The sequence below is a fragment of the Balaenoptera physalus genome, assembly GCF_965194825.1.
Source record: "Balaenoptera physalus genome assembly, chromosome: 9".
NCBI lineage: Eukaryota > Metazoa > Chordata > Mammalia > Artiodactyla > Balaenopteridae > Balaenoptera > Balaenoptera physalus.
The window spans coordinates 49,212,932-49,236,170 of NC_138888.1; the positions used below are offsets into that span (position 1 = coordinate 49,212,932).

At 39.9% G+C, this 23,239-nt stretch overlaps 1 long non-coding RNA gene across 4 annotated transcripts in view; it reads right to left on the reverse strand.

Annotated features, from left to right (window-relative positions):
* Positions 1 to 23,214, reverse strand: part of LOC309667174 — a 46,200-nt gene extending 22,986 nt beyond the window's left edge. For 3 of the 4 annotated variants that reach the window (XR_014267572.1, XR_014267573.1, XR_014267574.1), the window contains exon 1: positions 15,780 to 23,214. This is a non-coding gene — a long non-coding RNA (uncharacterized lncRNA). Of the gene's footprint in view, positions 1 to 10,328; positions 11,358 to 11,422 lie in introns of those variants that run through there. The other variant, XR_014267575.1, reaches the window with a different exon arrangement.
* Positions 23,215 to 23,239: the final 25 nt, after the last annotated feature.

Here is a 23,239-nt window from a genome sequence, read left to right on the forward strand (position 1 = left end):
AGGACCAGATGGCTTCACAGGTGAATTCTATCAAACATTTAGAGAAGAGCTAACACCATCCTTCTCAAACTCTTCCAAAATATAGCAGAGAGAGGAACACTCTCTAACTCATTCTATGAGGCCACCATCACCTTGATACCAAAACCAGACAAAGATACTACAAGAAAGGAAAATCACAGACCAATATCACTGATGAATATAGATGCAAAAATTCTCAACACTAGCAAACAGAATCCAACAACACATTAAAAGGGTCATACACCATGATCAAGTGGGATTTATCCCAGGGATGCAAGGATTCTTCAATATATGCAAATCAATCAATGTGATACACCATATTAATAAACTGAAGAATAAAAACCATATGATCATTTCAATAGATGCAGGAAAAGCTTTTGACAAAATTCAACACCCATTTATGATAAAAACTCTCCAGAAAGTGGGCATAGAGGGAAACTACCTCAACTTATTAAAGACCATATACAACAAACCCACAGCAAACATCATTCTCAACAGTGAAAAACTGAAAGCTTTTCCTCTAAGATTAGGAACAAGACAAGGATATCCACTCTCACCAGTATTATTCAACATGGTTTTGGAAGTCCTAGCCACGGCAGTTAGAGAAGAAAAGAAATAAAAGGAATACAAATTGGAAAAGAAGAAGTAAAACTGTCACTGTTTGCAGATGACATGATATTATACATAGAGAATCCTAAAGATGCCACCAGAAAACTACTAGAGCTAATCAGTGAATTTGGTAAAGTTGTACAAAATGCACAGAAATCTCTTGCATTCCTATATACTAACAATGAAAGATCAGAAAGAGAAATTAAGGAAACAATCCTATTTACCATTGCAACAAAAAGAATACAATACCTGGGAATAAACCCACCTAAGAAGGTAAAAGACCTGTACTCAGAAAACTATAAGACACTGATGAAAGAAATCAAATATGACACAAACAGATGGAGAGATATACCATGTTCTTAGATTGGAAGAATCAATATTGTGAAAATGACTATACTACCTAAAGCAATCTACAGATTCAATGCAATCCCTATCAAATTACCAGTGGCATGTTTTACAGAACTAGAACAAAAAAATCTTTAAATTTGTATGGAGACACAAAAGACCCTGAATAGCCAAAGCAATCTTGAGGGAAAAAAACGGAGCTGGAGGAATCAGACTCCCTGACTTCAGACTATGTACAAAGCTACAGTAATCAAGACAATATGCTACTCGCACAAAAACAGAAATATAGATCAATGGAACAGGATAGAAAGCCCAGAGATAAACCCACACACATATGGTCACCTTATCTTTGATAAAGGAGGCAAGAATATACACTGAAGAAAAGACAGTCTCTTCAATAAGTGGTGCTGGGAACACTGGACAGCTACATGTAAAAGAATGAAACTAGAACACTCCCTAATATCATACACAAAAATAAACTCAAAATGGATTGGAGACCTAAATGTAAGATCAGACACTATAAAACTCTTAGAGGAAAACATAGGCAGAACACTCTATGACATAAATCACAGCAAGATCCTTTTTTGACCCACCTCCTAGAGAAATGGAAATAAAAACAAAAATAAACAAATGAGACCTAATGAAACGTAAAGGCTTTTGCACAGCAAAGGAAACCATAAAAAAGACGAAAAGAAAACCCTCAGAATGGGAGAAAATATTTGCAAACGAAGCAACTGACAAAGGATTAATCTCTAAAATATACAAGCAGCTCATGCAGCTCAATATCAAAAAAACAAACAACCCAATCCAAAAATGGGCAGAAGACCTAAATAGACATTTCTCCAAAGAAGACATACAGATTGGCAACAAACACATGAAAGGATGCTCAACATCACTAATCATTAGAGAAATGCAAATCAAAACTACAATGAGGTATCGCCTCACACCAGTTAGAATGGTCATCATCTGAAAATCTACAAACCACAAATGCTGGAGAGGGTGTGGAGAAAAGGGAACCCTCTTGCACTGTTGGTGGGAATGTAAATTGATACAGCCACTATGGAGAACAGTATGGAGGTTCCTTAAAAAACTAAAAATAGAATTACCATATGACCCAGCAATCCCACTACTGGGCATATACCCAGAGAAAACCATAATTCAAAAAGACACATGCACCCCAATGTTCATTGCAGCACTATTTACAATAGCCAGGTCATGGCAGCAACCTAAATGCCCATCGACAGATGAATGGATAAAGAAGTTGTGGTACATATATACAATGGAACATTACTCAGCCATAAAAAGGCACGAAATTGAGTCATTTGTTGAGATGTGGATGGATCTAGAGACTGTCATACAGAGTGAAGTAAGTCAGGAAGAGAAAAACAAATATCATATATTAACGCATGTATGTGGAACCTAGAAAAATGGTACAGATGAACCAGTTTGCAGGGCAGAAGTTGAGACACAGATGTAGAGAACAAACGTATGGACACCAAGGGGGGGAAAGCCGTGGGGGTTGGGGATGGTGGTGTGCTGAATTGGGCGATTGGGATTGACATGTATACACTGATGTGTATAAAATAGATGACTAATAAGAAGCTGCTGTATAAAAAAATAAATTAAATTAAATTTTTAAAAAAAACAAAAAAAAAAACCTACAATGAGGTATCACCTCATACCGGTCAGAATGGTCATCATTAAAAATTCTACAAACAATAAACGTTGGAGAGGGTGTGGAGAAAAGGGAAACCTCCTGCACTGTTGGTGGGAATGTAAACTGATACAGCCACTATGGAGAGCAGTATGGAGGTTCCTTTAAAAACTAAAGATAGAATTACCATATGATCCAGCAATCCCACTACTGGGCATATACCCAGAGGAAACCATAATTCAAAAAGACACATGCTGCCCTAACTCTCCGCTCTCTTTACACAGCGATTCTCAACCCTGACTTCCCACTAGAATCACATGAAGAGATTATAAAAACACCAATGCTTGGACCTCACCCCAGACCAATCAAACCTGCACCTCTGGTGGTGGAGTAAGTATAGTACTAAAGCTTCCTAGGTGGTTGTAATGTGCACCTAGGGTTGAAGACACTGCTGCTCCACAATAGCTTCATTTCCTCCTATAGTGTTTGATACAAAGTCATAAACTTTTTGGTGGCACAGATTGTCCACTCATTTTCTGATTCTAGAACAATGCCTTACCCATAGTAGGGGCTCAATAAGTAATCGTTGAATTGAATTGTTCTGGGTTGAATTGATCACCATTGGAATAAAAACAATTGGACACTGGACCCAGATCTGCAACGAAACAGCTATACAGACATGGGCAAATCACTTTCTTTGATGTGTTTTTCAACACCACCAAGCAATTCCCCAATTCTCAGTGGACATTCCCACAAATTTAACTCAATTCTGACACTATCTACCTGGAGATAGCATCAGATCCTACAGGTTAACTGCTCAGTCCCACAAGACTGCCCCCACTTTAGACATCAATCACAAGTCCAGGTTGTTACATGTGCTTCCAGCTGACTGGTTATAAATCAGAGGTTCCCATAACCTCCTCACTGGGTTTGATTAATTTGCTAGAGAGGCTCACAGAACTCAAAGAAATACTTATATTTAGTCATCTATAATAAAGGATATTATAAAGGATACAGATAAACAGCCAGATGAAGAGGTACATAGGGTGAGGTCCCAGAGAATCTCAATTGCAGGAGCTTCTGTCCCTGGGGAACTGGGGGACAGCACCCTCCTGACCTGTTTACCAACCCAGAAGCTTATCACATCTTGTTGTTCAAGAGTTTTTATAGAGCTTTAATCTGCAGGCCCCACCCCTTCTTCTTCCCAGAGGTCTGTGGATAAGGCTGAAAGTTCCAACCCTCTAATCACCTTTTTTTTTTCCTAATGCCCAGTCCCATCCTGAGGCTTTGTAAGGACCCATCCTCAGTCACTTCATTAGCATAAATTCAGGTGCGATTGAAAAGGCTTATTATGAATAACAAAAGACATTCCTATCACTTAGGAAATTGCAAGCGTTTTAGGAATGCAAGACCAGATATATTTCTTATTATACCACACTTCCCTTCTTTTGTTCTCCTAGCAAGGAGAATTCTTGGCTCTCTCTCCCTACACCCACCTCTCTGCCTTCCTTTCTTTTTCTTTTTTCTAAGATAATAAATGTTCATTGTTATTTTAAGTCAAAAAAAAAAAAAAAAAAAAAAAGACACATGCACCCCAATGTTCATTGCAGCACTATTTACAATTGCCAGGTCATGGAACCAACCAAAATGACCATCAACAGACGAATGGATAAAGAAGATGTGGCACATATATACAATGGAATATTACTCAGCCATAAAAAAGAATGAAACTGGGTCATTTGTAGAGACGTGGATGGACCTAGAGACTGTCATACAGAGTGAAGTAAGTCAGAAAGAGAAAAACAAATATCGTATATTAATGCATATATGTGGAATCTAGAAAAATGGAAAAGATGAACTGGTTTGCAAGGCAGAAATAGAGACACAGATGTAGAGAACAAACATATGGACACCAAGGGGGGAAAAGCGGGGGACAGGGGTATGGTGGTGGTGGTGAGATGAATTGGGAGATTGGGATTGACATATATACACTAATATGTATAAAATAGATAACTAATAAGAACCTGCTGTATAAACAATAAATAAATAGGGCTTCCCTGGTGGCACAGTGGTTGGGAATCAGCCTGCCAATGCAGGGGACACGGGTTCGTGCCCCGGTCCGGGAAGATCCCACATGCCACGGAGCGGCTAGGCCCGGAGCCTGTGCTCTGCAACAAGAGAGGCTGCGATAGTGAGAGGCCCGCGCACCGCGTTGAAGAGTGGCTCCCGCTCGCCGCAACTGGAGAAAGCCCTCACACAGAAACGAAGACCCAACACAGCCAAAAATAAATTAATTAATTAATTTTTTTAAAAAAAAAGTGCATAATGCATGTATGGTACAAAGAATCATTTAAAAACAAAAAAATAAATAAATAAATAAATAAATAAAATTAAATAAAAAAAAAAAAGACCACTCTTTACGCAACCCCAGACAAATGGGAAGGGTGGATTTCTCATGTTCATAGTGCTGAGGGGACCCAAAGCGTCCCACCCTGCAGCTCTTGATCTCAAGGAGCATGCAATCCACTATGTGCCCGGCACAGTGCCAGGCACTATGGGTAGATACAGTAAGGTGGGGAGGGGCTCATGGTCCAGATGGTAAAACAAACATCAGTTCGAGAGATATCACTAGGTAGTGAAGAATGGAGGCCATAAGAATGATAAGAGATTGAGTTTTCAAACCATGGTCATCGGTGGATCATGAAAGCAAACTTAGTGAGTGGTGGATGTGATCAGGATCTTTTTGTAAACAGTAGAATAGAATGAAAAATAATGAAACTTGTGGCACGTATTTCAAATAGTGCTTTGTGAAACTTTTCTTTTTCAGTTATATATCAAGTTGCATGTGTTTTGGTCATGATATAAAATATATATATTACTGTGGATTACAGACATAAAGTTGAAAACAACTGACTTCATAGGAAAGAGTGATCAATGTACTAGTGAACAGCCAGGGAAAAATACCTCAAAAATACAGGACCCAGCAGAGAGTAGGTGCTCCAAAAATGTTTATTGAGGCTGTGCATGCTATAGGACTTTATAAATTTATTTAGTTATTCTTTTTTTTATTTTTGGCTGCGTTGGGTCTTTGTTTCGGTGCGCAGGCTTCTCATTGCGGTGCGTGGGCTTCTCATTGCGGTGGTTTCTCTTGTTGCAGAGCACAGGCTCTAGGCACGTGGGCTCAGTAGTTGTGGCTTGCAGGCTCTAGAAGCACAGGTTCAGTAGTTGTGGCACGTGGGCTCAGTAGTTGTGGCGCACAGGCTTAGTTGCTCCGCGGCATGTGGGATCTTCCCGGACCAGGGCTCGAACCCATGTTCCCTGCATTGGCAGGCAGATTCTTAACCACTGCACTACCAGGGAAGTTCCCCATAGGACTTTAAGAGAAGGCAAATAAAGCAAACTCAAAGGCCCTAACAAGCGAGGGCAAGTTCTTGGGATCAAATGTGCGGGCTGCTCAGGCAGTGCATCTTGCATCTGGGATCTGTCCACTTTGTGCCAAGGCCATTGCTGCCATTCTAATGCAGGTCCTTGTCATCTCTGGTCTGAACTTTAGCAAAGGTCTCTAAACTGGTATTCCTTCTTCTCCTCTAGCTCTCTGTACCAGGAAGTAGTGTGTTCAGCTGTAACAGGAATCCCTACCTCAGCGGTTTAAATAAGTAGGGATTTATTATTCACATGTATCAAAAAGTCTGGATGTAGACTGACCAGAGCTTATGTAGCAGCTCAGGGGTGTGATCTGAAAACCAAGCTGTTTCTATCTGCCTGCTCTATATCTTTAGCATGAAACCTTCATCCTCGTGGTTGCAAGATGACTGCTGTACCTCCAGGCATTGTATCCTTTTCCCAGATAGGAAGAAGAAGAAAGACTGTAGGATAAAGGAACATACCTTTTTTCAGTAAAGCAATAGCCTCCCCTGAGACTATTGAAGCCCACTCAGTAGACCTCCAAATTTTATCTCTTTAGCCACTTATACTGTCACATGGCCTCCCAAGAGGTTCCCGGTGCGGAGGGAACCAGCCAATTTTGCATTTTTGACTGAACACATTGAAGCCTTGAACAAAAAACAGGGTTTTGTTAATTTAAAAAAATGATGTCTGGAAGCATTGGCTACATCCCCTTTAACATAGCCCTTGCTTCTAATCTTTCGATGGTTTTCCATTGCTCTTAAGAGCAAATCTGAAATCCTTAATGTTGCCATTATGGACTGAATTGTGTTCCCCCCACCCCCCAGTTCATATGTTCATATGACTAAAAGATAAACTAAGGTATATTAAAAATTTTAAGAGTTTATTTGAGCAAAAATCAATTAGAATTGGGCAGCAGCCAATGTGGCAGATAGAAAGGAGCTCCAAGGAGCTGTACAAAATGAAAGACTTTTATAGCCAGAAGGGAACAGGATCAAGGAAATTATACTAGGCAAAAAAACGGGTTAGTTATTGTAAGGTCACTTTCCTTTAGGGGATGACACGGGTCTCTTGGGCAGATTATCTAACTAGTGCTGATCAGACAATTCCTGATTGACTGGTTTAAGATTCCATTTCTGGGAGAGCCGAAACTGTAATTAAGTCTCAGTTTGATGACATGGGGCTTAGTATAAGCAACTCCATTTTGGGCCTGTTGTTTGTTTTTTAACATACCACTACTTCAGAATGTAACTGTATTTGGAGATAGGGCCTTTAAAGAGGTAATTAAGTTAAAACGCCTTTAGGGTGGGCCATAATCAAATCTGACTAGTGTCCTTATAAGAAGAGATTAGAACATACAGAGACACCAGGGATGCATGGGCACAGAGGAAAAGCCATGTGAGGACACAGAGAAGGCAGCCACCTGCAAACCAAGGAGAAGATGCCTCAGGAGAAAGCACACTGCCAACACCTTGATCTTAGTCTTCCAGCCTCCATTTCTCCACTGTGAGAAATAAATTTCTGTTGTTGAAGCCACCTAGTCTGTGCTATTTTGTTATGGTAGCCTGTGATACTGTGATTTATAATAAGAACTATATATTTGGTTTTCTTCCGCTTCCTAGCACAGACCTCCTAAAACCCTTGGAATTTTCAAAGTGATGAGAGCAATAAAGGTGTCTTTTGTTATGTTAATAAGGTGACTTTTGGAAAGCTCCTAGGTAATTTAAGGATCTGGGCTGGTTGCCAGGTGAACCAACCAAGGGATTAGAGGATTGGAAATTTCAGTCCTCCAAAGAGGGGAGAGGGGCTGAAGATTGAGTTCAATCACCAAAGGCCAATAATTTAATCAATCTTGCCTATGTAATGAAGCCTCCGAAAAAACCCAAAAGGACCGAGTTCAGAGAGCTTCTGGGTTGGTGAACACATGGAAATGCAGGGAGAGTGTTGCTCCCAGAGAGCATGGAATCTCCTCCCCACTTCCCACATACCTTGCCCTAAGCATCTCTTCCATCTGGCTGTTCTTGAGTTATATCCTTTTATAATAAAGCAGCAATCTAGTCAGTAAAATGTTTCTCAGTGTTCTGTGAATTGTTCTAGCAAATTAATTGAACCCGGGGGAGGGGGGTGCATCTTATAAGACTAAGCCCTTAACCTGTGGGATCTAAGCCTATTTCCAGGTAGACAGTGTCAGACTTGAGTTACTTGCTTCATGGTATAGAAAAAACGAAACAAAACCCACATACCCTAGGCCCTAGCAAACTAATACAGTTGCTTAAAAGAGCTGAGCGTGATCTGGATGCCCACTAACCTTGGGCTCCCGCCAGTGCCATTCTCCCTTGCTTACGACCTTCCAGACAAGCTGGCCTTCTTTAGTTACTAGAACAGGTGAGTCCTGTTCCAGGCTCTGGACCTTTGAATGCGCTGTTCCTTCTCCCTAGAGCTCTGTTCCCCTGCCCTTTTTTTTTTTAACTTATCTTTGGCTGTGTTGGGTCTTCGTTGCTGCATGCGGACTTTCTCTAGCTGCGGTGAGCAGGGGCTACTCTTCATTGCAGTGTGTGGGCTTCTCATTGCGGTGGCTTCTCTTGTTGCGGAACATGGGCTCTAGGCACGCGGGCTTCAGTAGTTGTGGCTCGCGGGCTCAGTAGTTGTGGCTCACAGGCTCTAGAGCGCAGGCTCAGTAGTTGTGGCTCATGGGCTTAGTTGCTCCGTGGCATGTGGGATCTTCCCGAACCAGGGATCGAACTTGTGTCCCCTGCATTGGCAGGTGGATTCTTAACCACTGCGCCACCAGGGAAGCCCTGTTCCCCTGCTCTTTACATGACCAACCCCTTGTCCCACAGGTCTCATAAATCTTATGAAAGGTTATTATGATTTATAATAATTTTGTTTGTTTACTTTTGTCATGTTCTTTGCTTGTCTTTTCCAGTAGAGGACCTCAAGCTTCATCAGGGCAGGAAGATGTCTAGTTCCTACTTGTGTCCCTATGGCCTAGCACATCCTATACCTTCCATAAATAATTTCTGAAAGAGTGAATAGGATGTATGTTATCTGATATTTTCTGTTGGTTAAATTTATTTTTAACTATGTGTGGAATGAGAGGAGGAAGAGCAAGTCTGGCCTTTTTGGATGAAGGATGGGTAGCAGTTGGATACAATCACCACCCACAAATATGCTCCTGGGGTTTTTGGGGAGAGTGGCACTCTCCTGCTTCCTTTAAGCCATTTAACACCTTTTACTGACCTCACTGGCATGGAGTGAAGAAGATCTTCCACGCAGTTTGCTTGTTAGTGGGTCTAGTAACAACTTGGTGAAGGAAGAGGTTACAAGTAATCATGTGACCTAAAGTTGGTCAGAATCTCATCAGCTGCAGTGCATCCTTTTCCAACTCTACGCCAAACTCAACCTAGTTCATTAAATGAAGACATCCAAATGTATTCAAATCCTTATGTGTTCCCTTTGTAACAATCCAGCAAAAAAAAAAACACAAAACCCAAGCTATTTTTATAAGTTTTGTAGAAGGGACGATTATTCCAATCATCACATAGCACAAAGGCTGAACGTTCCACAAAGGACTATCAAATGGAAATTGGAATCTACTCCAAGTCTCTAACACTGAGCCAGAAGTAAAAAGAGTCTGTTATAGGGACCTCCCTGGTGCCGCAGTGGTTAAGAATCCACCTGCCAATGCAGGGGACACGGGTTCGATCCCTGGCCCGGGAAGATCCCACATGCCACGGAGCAACTAAGCCCGTGCGCCACAACTACTGAGCCCATGTGCCTAGAGCTTGTGCTCCGCAACAAGAGGAGCCACCACAAGGAGAAGCCCGCACACCGCAACGAACAGTAGCCCCCGCTTACCGCAACTAGAGAGAGTCCGCGCACAGCAACGAAGACCCAACACAGCCAAAAAAAAAGAAAAAGAGTCTGTTAGAGTCTCTACGTCTAAGGTGAAATCTTAAGATTCAGAGCAGTGATTGCCCTGCCTCAGCCAGCCATAAATATCTCCTGGTCTGAAAAATTCATGCCTGCCAGATATTTGGAACGATGCAATATTATTTCAAAACATCCATGGTTATGCAAATGCAGAGACTAATTAAAAATAAGGATATAATAAGAGTTACTGGAGTTCCGTTAAAAAAATCTACCTCAAGGGACTTCCCCTGGGGGTCCAGTGGTTAAGACTCTGTACTCCCAATGCAGGAGGCACAGGTTCGATCGCTGGTCAGGGAGCTAAGATCCCACATGCCATGTGGCCGAAAACTAAAATAAAATAAATTTTTTTAATTAGAAAAATTTTTTTAAATAAATAAATAAATTCTACCTCAAAAGGTATTCTGTCCCAAAGGTTTCTGGGCCTCTGAACATGTTGAAAGGGAGCAAAAATATTATGTTTGTATGTTTCTGCTAAATGAATAAAATGTGGACAGTGTTGGCTAATCCTCTCAATAATTAGATCAGGGCTTTTCCTCTAAAAGGAATCCAAATATTAGCTTTCCCTTTTTCTCATTTTATAACCATAGGTGTGCCTTATTTTAAAAGACATTGTGTTCCTGGAAGGATTTATGCAAACAATACTTTTAGAAATGAAATCATATAATATCTAAAGATGCCAACTATTTTAGGGCTCCTTATCCTGAATTTTTTAAAAAATTAATAAATGTGCTTGCAATGAAAATATTCACTTTCTAATTCTTCCATCTTTGTAAAAGTAGATTTTAGAGGCTCACATTTGTTTATCTTGTAGAGTATAAAAAGGATTATAGGGCTTCCCTGGTGGTGCAGTGGTTAAGAATCTGCCTGCCAATGCAGGGGACATGGGTTTGAACCCTGGTCCAGGAAGATCCCACATGCCGTGAAGCAACTAAGCCTGTGTGCCACAACTACTGAGCCTGTACTCTAGAGCCCACGAGCCACAACTACAGAGTCCATGTGCCACAACTACTGAAGCTCGCATGCCTAGAGCCTGTGCTCTGCCACAAGAGAAGCCACCACAATGAGAAGCCCATGCACCGCAACAAAGAGTAGCCCCCGCTCGCCACAACTAGAGAAGACCCACGTGCAGCAATGAAGACCCAATGTAGCCAAAAATAAATAACTACATTTATTTTTTTAAAAAAAGGATTATACACCATGATCAAACAGGATTTATCCCAGGAATGCAAGATTGGCTTTTAACATCCAAAAGTCAATTAATGTATTACATCGCATTAATAGAATAAAGGCCAAACCCCACAGGATCATCATAATAGATGCAGAAAAAGCATTTAACGAAATTCAAGACCCCTTCATGATAAAAATACTCAACAACATAGGAAATGTCTTCAACCTGATATAAAGCATGTACAAAAAAGGAAATGTCTTCAACCTGATATAGAAGGAAATGTCTTCAACCTGATATAAAGCATCTACAAAAAACCCACAGTTAACATCAAATTAATGGTGAAAGACTGGCTACTTTCCCTCTAAGATGAGGAGCAAGACCAGCATGTCTACTCTCCCCATTTCCCCATCATTGTGTGGGACATTCTAGCCAGGGCAATTAGGCAACAATAAGAAATAGAAGAGGGACTTCCCTGGTGGTCCAGTGGGTAAGACTCCTCGCTCCCAATGCAGGGGGCCTGGGTTTGATCCCTGGTCAGGGAACTAGTTCCCACATGCGTGCCGCAGCTAAGAAGGCCATGTGCCGCAACAAAGACCTGGTGCAGCCAAAATAAATAAATAAATAAATATTAAAAAAAAAAAAAGAAAGAAATAGAAGCCATCCAGATTGGAAAGGAGGAAATGAAATAAAGAAAAGGATTCCATTTATAATAGCATCAGAAAGAATAAATACTTAGTACTAATTTTAACAAAAGAAGTACAAGGCTTTTACACTAAAAAACTACAAAACAGCATTGAAAGAAATTTTAAAAGGCCTACATAAATGGAAAGATATCTCATGTTCATGGATTGGAAAACTTTAAATTGTTTAGATGGAAATATTCCTCAAATTGATTTACAGTTTCAAAGTAATCCCTATCAAAATCACAGCTGACTTCTTTGCAGAAATTGGCAGCTGATCCTAAAATTCATGTGAAAATTCAAGAGACCCAGGATAGCCAAAATAATTTTGAAAAACAACAAAATTTGAGGACTCACATTTCTCCATTTCAAAACTCACTACAAAGCTACAGTAACCAAGACAGTATGGTACTGGCATAAGGACAAGCATATAGGTCAATGGAATAGAACAGAGAGTCCAGAAATAAACCCTTATATTTACTGTAAATTGATTTTTGACTAGGATGCAAAACTATTCAATTGGGAAAGAATAGTCTTTTCAACAAATGGTGCAGGGCCACTGGATATCTATATGCAAAAGAATGAATTTGGGCCCCCCTATCTCACACCATACAAAAATTAACTCAAAATCAAAGACCTGAGAGCTAAGACTCTAAAATCCTTCAAAGAAAACATAGAAGTCTTTGTGACATTGGAATAGGCAATGGTTTCTCAGATATGACACCAAAACACAATCAACAAAAGAAAAAATTAATAAATTGGATTTCATCAAAATTCAAAATTTTCATGCGTCAAAGGACATCATCAAGAAAATGAAAAGACAACTCACAGGATAGGAGGAAATATTTACAAGTCATGTATCTAATAGGGGACTTGTTTCTAGAATATATAAAGAACCCATACAACTTAGTAATAAAAAGACAACCCAATTGTAATATGAGGAAAGGATCTGAATAGATATTTCTGCAAGGAAGATTTACAAATAGCCAATAAGCACATAAAAAGATGTTTAACATCACTGATCATGCATATCAAAACCACAATGAAAAGCAAATCTGTCTGAAAACAGCTTATGGCAACCTGTTGTTTTTTTTTAATTATTATTATTATTATTTTTAAAATTTTTGGCTGCATTGGGTCTTCTTTGCTGCATGTGGGCTTTCTCTAGTTGTGGCGAGTGGGGGCTACTCTTGTTGCAGTGCACGGGCTTCTCATTGCAGTAGCTTCTTTTGTGCGGATAACAGGCTCTAGGCACGCAGGCTTCAGTAGTTGCAGCACACAGGCTCAGTAGTTGTGGCTTACGGGCTCTAGAGTGCAGGCTCAGTGGTTGTGGCTCACAGGCTTAGTTGCTCCATGGCATGTGCGATCTTCCCGGACCAGGGCTCGAACCCATGTCCCCTGCATTGGCAGGTGGATTCTCAACCACTGTGCCACCAGGGAAGTCCAGCAACCTGTTATTTACTGGCAAAGAAATATCTTTCTTTGCCAGTAAATAACACAAAAGACAAAAACATAGAATAAGATACCATTTAACATCCATTAGGAAAATGAAAAATAACAAGTTTTGGTAAGAATGTGGAGAAATTGGAACATAGAATTACCACATAATTCATTTATTCTACCCCTAGTTATACACCCAAAAGAATTAAAAACAGGTATTCAAACAAATACATGTACATAAACATTTATAGCAGCATTGCTTACAATAGCCAAATGGTGAAAATAATCCAAATAGTCATCAACAGAAGAATGGATAAAAAGTGGCATATCCATACAGTGGAATATTACTTGACAATTAAAAAATTCATGAAGTACTGATACATTGTACAAAACGGATGAGTCTTGAAAACATTATGCTAAGTGAAAAAGGATCCTATTTCATATCGTTCCATTTATATGAAATGTCCAGATTAGGCAAATCCATAGAGCAAATAGGTTAGTAGTCATCTAGGACTAGGCAAGGAGAGGGGAACTGGAGGATGATGGCTAAGGGGAGAAAGGTTTCTTTTGGGATAATGAAAATGTTATAAAATTGACTGTAGTGATAGTTGCATAACTCTATGAATATTCTAAAAGCCATTGAATCATACATTTTAAATGGATGAATTATATGGTATATGAGTTATAGCTCAATAAAACTGTTTTAAAAATTAACACTAAGTACTTTTTAGAAAAAAGCAAGCTACTTCCTTGGAAGAAGCACTACTATTTCTGGTACTGAGACTGAAGAGACTAAGACAGATGTTCAGAGTATATCCTGTAAGATGTGGTAAGTGATAATCTCAGTGATATCCTGCAAGAAATGCAACAACTTAAGGATGTTTTTAAAATACTCTTTAACACAGGGTAGGGCACTAAAGAAAATGCAATTCAGTGCCCTCTGGCTTAATCCAGTAACGTACTCTGGAGAAACGGACAGACTACACATCTTTCAGGAGAACTTCCATAACTGTTTCTTTCAGCCTGTTTTTTTGTTTGTTTGTTTTTTTCTTTCCTTCCCCTCTTATTTACAAATATAATGCGTGTTTGTTGAGGAAAAGTAGAGACAAATGAAAAGAGAAAATCAAAATCTCCCATAATTTTACCACCTAGAAATGATCACTGTTAGCTTTTGAAGTTGGAGATAATCAGTATTGGAAAAAAGTTGTTTAAAAGAAATCCATTTAAAACAGGAGCCAACATTTCATAGTAAATAGTATGTGGAGTGGGGAGGGAAAGATTTGATTCGGATACTCTCTTAAAAAATAAAACAAAAAATTATGAAGAGTTATGCAATTTATATTGTTTTTACAAATATGAGTGAATCAAACTTCCATTTTAGAGATGTGTAACTTTATTAACATATTTGTTTGATAACTTGATTAGACAATCTTCATGTCATTGTTTGACCTTTGTAGCACAATTCCATACAGAGCATTGTTTTTCATATATATTTCAGTACTTCACCCATTTTTCCAAAGGCCTAACTGTTGAATACTGAGTGAGAGTGAGTTCAAGATTATACTCTCTGGGGACTCCCCTGGTGGTCCAGTGGTTAAGAATCCACCTTCCAATGCAGGAGACGAGGGTTTGATCCCTGGTTGGAGAACTAAGATCCCACATGCCACAACTACTGAGCCCGCACACTCTGCAGCCCGAGCGCCACAACTAGAGAGAAGCTTGCACACGGAAACAAAAGATCCTGTGTGCTGCAGCTGAGACGTGAAGCAGCCAAAAATTTAAAAATAAATATAAATATTAAAAAAAAAAATTATACTCTGGTATATCCATACAAAGGAATATTATTCAGCCATAAAAAGGAGTAAAGTACTTACACATGCTGCAACATGGATGAACCTTGAAAATATTACGCTAAATGAAAGCCAATCACAAAAGACCACACATTGTACCATTCCACTTAAATGAAATATCCAGGATAGGCAAATCCATGGAGATAGAAAGTGGATTAGTCAGAGGAGGGAAGAATGAGGAGTGACTGCTAATGGATATGGGACTTCTTCTCGAGGTGATAAAAATGTTCTGAAGGTTGTACAACTCTCTGAATATACTGAAACCACTGATACGTACACTTTAAAACGGTGAATTTTATGACACATGAATATGTCCCAGTAAAGATTATACTCTCTGACAAGTTCATGGAGAACAGCTGTCCTCTGCTACTGGTAAATGAACTGTCTTCTTGCACAAATGGAGGACCCTGAGGATGACAAGGGCTGGAAAAGTAGGTCATACCACATTCCCTAGAGGTGATGGGACCACAGCTTGAGGAGCCCTGCCTTAGAGAGTTTTATCTTACTGCTATCCCTTATGCACCCTTCCCACAGCAAAGAAGCTGCCAAGAAATCCTCCTGCTGATGACCCTAAATATACTGTTCATTCATGTAAGGAATCAATAATTGATGATATGCTTTATTGAATTGATATGACACAAAGTCGTATAGTACTAAAAACATGACTGCACTCTTACCTGATGATTACAGAAGCATCTAGACAAGGACTGAGGACATCATGGAAGGACGAAAGCGGCAGTTTCTTAAGTCAGTGAAATAGCTGGTTTTCTACTCCTCTCTGCCTCCCTCCTCTTCCTTTCCTTCCTCCTTCTCCTCCTTCTTCTGTTCCTTTATTGTTCTTAAGTTTGCACAATAATTAAAAGTAATTATATAATTTAGTCTTCTAATACATTTTCAAAAAGGCTGCATCTTTTACCTGCGTTAATACCTTGGTAGATATCATTTAATTTCAAATCACTATTATTATTTTTAAATGGACAGATGTAGGTAAATGCTGAAGGATTATTCCTATTTTTATTAACATGTCCTCTCACTTCCTTGTACACTAACCATAGAAGGTGTCATTTAACTGAAAGAAGATAATGCATCCTTCTTTTTCTGGCCTCTCAAGGAACACCTGAATGTTTTCTGAGTGCCTATTGTTAAGCCCAAAATTAGTAGAAAAATGAAATATTTTTTTCTATCAGTTGCCTTACAAATTAGTGCAAATTACTGCAGTTTTTTCTTCTTTTTTTCCTTAACACTTGGCTGCCACAAGCCAGTGTAATTAGTTTTTAAGCTGGATTTATATCTGCTCAATAATTCACTTTGAGAGACCAAAGTCACTAGTTAGTTCCATGCCCATCTAGTTGTAGTTGTTATTCATATTAGTAGGAAAGGTCTTAACAACAACAACAAAAAGAAATAAAGAACGAAAACAAAACCTCAACAACAAAAAAGGACTTAAAACTTGGTCCTTTTCCTACCCCCAAACATCCCACTATGAAAAGTTTCGACTGAACCCAAGCTCTTCTCTATCTAATGTCCTCTCACTGGTCATACTTAGGCCTCTAAAATTTCATAGAATAAATGTAATCCCTTTTCCTCCTGATTGCTTTTTGAACATCTGGAGACAACTATTACATCCTTCTTAAGTCAAACTCCATTCTTTCTCAAGGACTTTGCTCTTAAAGTTCCCAGTTCCTGGAATGTGCTCCCTCAAACCTTCATACATTGCCTCCTCAACATTCGGGACTCGGCTCAACTTAAATGTCAGCTCTACAGAGAGATCTTCCTTCATCACTCTAGTTAAGATAAACCCTTCTTAGTCACTTTCAGCAACTCTTTTATCATCCTTATATCATTTATCACTTTCTGAACTTATCCATTTGTTTACATGTTTTACTGCCTCTTTCCCTCCTAGAAAGTGAGTCTGGGAACCTGTTTCTCTTGTTCATAAAGTTCCTAGTGGAACTGAGTGTTCAACAGGACCCAGCCATTCCATTCCTAGGCATCTACCCAAAAGAAATGAAAACACTTGTTCACACAAAAACTTGTAACATGAATGTACATAGCAGCTTTTTCCATAATGGCCCCAAACTGGAAACAACTCAAATGTCCATAATCAGATAAATAGATAAACAAAATGTGGTACATCCATATGATGACATACCATCCAGTAATGAACTACGGATAGATGAAGCAAGATGTGAAAACCTCAGAATCTTCAGACTGAGAGCAAGAAGCCAATCACAAGAGTTCTGCTCTTCTGTTCCATTTATAGACAATTCTAGAAAATATTAATTCCTCTATAGTGACAGAAAGCAGATCAGTGGTTGCCTAAGCCTTGGGGTAGAGGGAGAATGGACTACAAAGAGGCATAAGGAATCCTTTCGGAGTAATGAAAATGTTCCCATCTCTATCATGCTAGTGTTTTCATGGGTTCACACAAATGTCAAAACTCACCAAATCATACACTTTAAGTGGATGTACTTTATTGTACATAAATTATATTCCAATTAAGCTGATAAAAACAAAGTTTGTTCAGTGACTGCCTTTTTCCCCCCCTGGTAAACCATTTCTGCCTGATCTGGCAAGGTTTGGAGATTTTTCATTACCTTCATCACCATCTTCTGAACACAGTCCAGGGAGCTCAAGTTCCTCCAAGGGTGTGTCCAGAACTGGGACAAATACTGCAGATGTGTTTTGAGCAGATTAGAGTACAATGGGTCTCTGTTCCTCCACTTTTTTATTACTGTATATTCATATCAGGCATTGCTGTTTTCAGACTTTCTTGTCTATCTCATGTATTCTCTTTCAGTCAACCTGAATGTTCTACTTCTGTCAGTGCAGCTTAAATTTCTGTGGACCTTTCTGGAAGTCTGCTCACACTGATCACTGACATAGGGTTTATCCCCTGGGTCATTTCCCAACTGTAGATCTACATCTCCCTTATTCTAAAAAATGTTCACATTTTCCCCTCTAAGTACTGAACTTTTCATTTATCTTACTAAATTTCTCCTTTTGGCTTCAGTCCACCTTCCAAGCCTGCTAAGATATTTTACATTTATGTCCTCTAATATTCTCACTGCTTTGTCATCCACAAATTTAACAAATGTGTCCTGCCTTCATTCAAGTGGAAGATAAACTTGTTTAAGGAGCAAAAGTCAAGGACAGAGCCCTGAGGCTTGCCAATAAAGATTTCCTTTGTAGATACCACAGATTTATGCATCATTCATCAACACTCTTTGGGTATACTAGTCCTTCGAATTGTTTTGCATTAGCCTAACTGCTTTTTTAGTTACATCACCTTTCCCCATTTGATTCACAAGAATACCTTGAGACTTAGATGTCCTGTTGAGAATCTACTCAACTAGGAATTAGAAAACAGAGGTTCTACGTCCAGCTTTACCTCTTTAGCTGTGTAACTTCAGACAAGTTAACCTTTCTGAGCCTAATTATATATAATACCACCTGCACTATACATCTCACAGGTTATTTTAAATGTCAAACAAAATCAACATGTGAAAATATTTTCTAAAAATTTTTCTCTGAAAGGATATACATCACATTGCATGTAACAATGCCAAAAGGAATTGACATTAACGCCCAATAGTAGAATGACAAAATTTTAACACATCCATATAACCAAGTATTGTGTAGCTATCAAAAATAGTGTTTTCCAAAAAAAATTAATGACAGGAAAATGCTTACAATTTAATATTGATTTTAAGAGCAGGGTACCTAGTAGTTAACTGGCTCATGGCTGAAGGCGGTACAAAGGGCTTCTGTAGGTCTTGACAATATTTCTATTTCTTTATCTGGATAATGGTTATAACAGTACATTCACTTTGTAAAAATTCATTGCATTTACTCATCTGAACACTTCCCCATTTGTGGTATTAGTTTAAAATTTTTAACTTTAAAAAGTTTACTTTTTTTTTTTTTAAAGCAGAACTCCAAATAATATAGTAAGATCATGTTCTTATTTTAAGAACCTGTATTTTTAAAGTGGTAAAAAATACAGCAAAATGTTAATAGTGGTATTCTGGATGGTAAGATTACACATAATTTTACTTTCTTCTCTGCAAGTTTCTCTTCAATAATCAGAAAAATAAGGGACTTCCCTGGTGGTCCAGTGGTTAAGACTCTGCACTTCCAATGCAGGGGGTGTGGGTTCGATCCCTGGTCAGGGAACTAAGATCCCACATGACACGCAGCCCCCCCCAAAAAAAAAAAAAAAATCAGAAAACTGATTTGTTTTTTATAATCAGGAAAAAAATCAAAATTGTATTTTATTTATTTATTTATTTATTCATTCATTCATTCATTTATGGCCAGGCTGCCCAGCTTGTGGGAGCCTAGTTCCCTGACCAGGGATCAGACCCGGGCCCCCTGCTGTGGAAGCGCAGCGTCCTAACCACTGGACCACCAGGGAATTCCCAAAATTGTATTTTAAAGAAAATGCTTTCTAAATTGTAAACATATACAATGCCTGAAACATAATGCTTGATAAATGTAGAGTGAATGACTACTCCCCTATCTACCAGGAAAGGACTGCTTAAAAAACAGGAATGTGATCAGTTGACACTCTTAGCTCCCAGGGAACCCATGGTGGCTCTTAGCAATGGCTACGTTCATGTCTAAGTAAGAGTTCACAAGCCACGTATATAACGATTTTTCCCAAAATGTTGCCAGGACCAAATCTCTGCCTCACTCTGCTTCCTCACAATTCCTTCAAGATGAGCTGATTGTCCTTTTCTGGCATTAAGACTCCAAGTCATTTCAATCAGCCTGGTGCTTTCCATACCACATCTCACCCACCTTGAGGTTAGGATAGGACTACGGAGCACCACTGCTCAACCATGATGGCTCTGCTCTTCTCAGTTTCTAAGCATGGAAATCAGATAAGAATTCTGTCAGCTAGCATTGTACCACTTGCCTTATCAGACCCCCTTTAAAAAAATTGTCGTACTACTACTACTACTACCACAAAACAAAATAAAGCCTCATTTATTTTCTTTGCATTTCTCGAAAACGCTGGGAACTAACACTTCTAACATTACTTAGAGAATCATACCACTAATTGGCATTGCCAATGGTTTTGCCTGTCTTTAATTGGGTCCTTGTCCTTTTAAGTCTTAGCTGAGGGCTCAGAGAGCATCAGGAGAGGATGTCAGTTTCTTTCTTTTTTTTTTAACATTTATTTATTTTTGGCAGCGTTGGGTCTTCGTTGCTGCGTGTGGGCTTTCTCTGTTGTGGCGAGTGGGGGATATTCTTCATTGCAGTGTGCGGGCTTCTCATTGCAGTGGTTTCTCTTGTTGCAGAGCATGGGCTCTAGGTGCATGGGCTTCAGTAGTTGTGGCACACGGGCTCAGCAGTTCTGGCTCACGGGCTCTAGAGCGCAAGCTCAGTAGTTGTGGCTCACGGGCTTAGTTGCTCCGCAGCATGTGGGATCTTCCCGGACCAGGGCTCGAACCCGTGTTCTCTGCATTGGCAGGCAGATTCTTTAACCACTGTGCCACCAGGGAAGCCCTGTCAGTTTCTTTTAGCCACAACTTTCGGCCCCAACACTGCACTACCTGCTGTCCCTCTCTCCCACGTATTCCACTTTTGAGGAGCTCCTAGCCACTTGAGCATTGTTTATTGATTTTTCAAGATTCAGTTTAATCCTTCCCCAAGGTCTCCCTATGCAAAGGAAGGTGCTGGGCATAAAACTCAGACACATTTGTGACACAGACTAGCTTTAAGTGGTGAGTCAAATGGATGGAAATGGGGCTTAAGGGGACAGCAATGAATTCTCCTGCTCTTTCCCGCAGTGCCATAAACCCTAGGGCTGCCTCTGAGTGCCAAGCCAGAGGCCCTGTGGCAGGTTGTCATCTAAAGTGATATCTCTACTCAGGTCACCTTGCCATCTGCTTTGTCAGCTGACTCTGGGGAACTAGCTAAGGGATTGAGAAAATAAACTTCTCAAGTTGATGGGTGTGAATCTTCCAAGTCCATTTCAGATGCACCCGTTAAATAGGTTGTGCTTTGCCCTCCAGGAACCTCTTTCTGAGCTAGCTTGCAGTGTTTGAGAGGGACAGAGGAGATCCCTGAACACAGTCTCTGCTTAAGCTCAACTCTAACTCTGGTTACAGGACCTTTCCCCTGATCTGGCATCCAGAGCCAGCACCTCTGCAGCTCTGGGTTCCAGCTTAGCCAGAGGGCGTGCCTCACAGATCCAACACCTGCCACTCCGCTTCTAGCTGAGCCCGTTTTGAGCTTGAGGAATCAATCCCAATCCAGTAAAAGATTTAAAAGCTCAAGGGCTTTGATCTTTGTTTGGCAAAAGCCTTAACTGCTGAGTTCTAGAGGCTTTGCCATTTCCCTTTTTTAAAGCTTCTTTCATATAGGCCTCAACCCCACTAAGTAGCAGGTGCCTGCCCAGTGCCAGACCTTTCTCCCTGTTTAGAACCTATTTTCTGATGCTCAGAGTGTGAAGGGTCGGGGTGGGGGGTGAGAATGCGTTGGGAAGGGAGGAGGGAAGTTGTTTAAAGGAAGCAGCAGAACAAGAACAAAATTAAAATGCATGTTGGTTATCTAGAACATGGTTGGCCATGTTCTAAAACTTTTTACCTAAGGGTTTTGAGTTGGAAAAAGTGCAAACTGGCTCCAGCTCAACCAAGGCAGTCACTTTCTAACATGGCCTAACATGGTCCACTTACAGGAAACTCACAGTGTTATCTTTGCTGATTTTAAACTTGAACCATTCACGTTGTTGGTATGAGAGGAAAACAACATACATTTAAAAGCAAATTGACTTTCTTCTCACAGCTGGCATAAACCTCAAGCCAACAAGCCTAATTTATCTTCTTGTTTACAGTAGTTTATTTAAAGGGATGTGAATAATATTCTATACAATTTCATAATGTATATATATACTAGGATATATTTGCCTTTCATGCAATTATGGGATGTTTTGACCATTTCTATGATCTATTAAAAGTGCATTAAGGACATGATAAAGAGCCTGTATTTTTGTAGGCTCTTAATTTTATAATGGGCAAAGTACCGATACCTGAAATTCCATTAAAAAACAAACCTTCTCTTCTTGGTCAAATTTAGCAGTGGTTTTAGTGATTTTAACTTCTTCCATTTTTAAAGCTTCTGTGAATCCTTTCCTGGCCTCACCCTTGGGTGTGGGGAGGAGAAGTGGCTAAAAATATAAATGAAAGGAAGGAGAGATCAGAAGCAGCTAGATAATCAGATAACTGAAAACTGACTTGGGGTTAAGTTCTTTTTTGCCCTCTTTCTTTATTGATTTGGGTAATAACATCTCTACTTTGGATTATGTTCAATACCAAGAAAACAAATAGCATTTAAGTTATTAAAAGGAATCAGATTTCATGAAATCATATATAGCTTGGTATTAGTATTAGCATCTTAAAAAATAGGAAAAATACAAAGGAAACGAAAGATGCCCACCAAACTGAGACAGTATCTTGAAACCGAAAAATGAGGCAGGTCACTCCATGTAATCAGTGGATCAGCTTATTATAAGGTAGTTTACTCACAGGGTGGGATAGGGCGGATGACATCCAGGAGCATTCATAACTGCCACTGGGAGAATTTTACAGTTAACCTAGGGTATGGGGGTACGTGCTTGGAAACAGGAAGTGAATTCCAAAGTCCAGATTTATGAACGGGTAACTAGTCTCATGGGCGCCGGGAATACGTCAGCGAAGCTCTTCATTATTGTTTGGAGACTAACAGCACAGGGGCCACCTGGACCTAATGGTCATTAAACAACATCTATTAACTACAAAGCCCCTGACAACAGAGATTTACTACACAGTACAGCCCTAGGTAGGGTCAGCTGAAGGACGGGAGGAACTGAACAGGCCCAAGATGGCATCAGTTATGCTAACAGCCATACAGTGTGGCAGGGTCCTTCCTGTAAGTGGCTGGTGAAAAGGACCCATGGCTCTGCCTCCTGAATCTGCCTGCCTTCATTATTGTTAGCTGGACCAGCCAGGGGTCACACATTGGGTAAGGGCTGTGCATCCATCATTGCCTTTTTTTTTTTTTGTCTGCGTTGGATCTTTGTTGCTGCGCATGGGCTTTCTCTACCTGTGGCGAGTGTGGGCTTCTCGTTGCAGTGGCTTCTCTTGTTGCG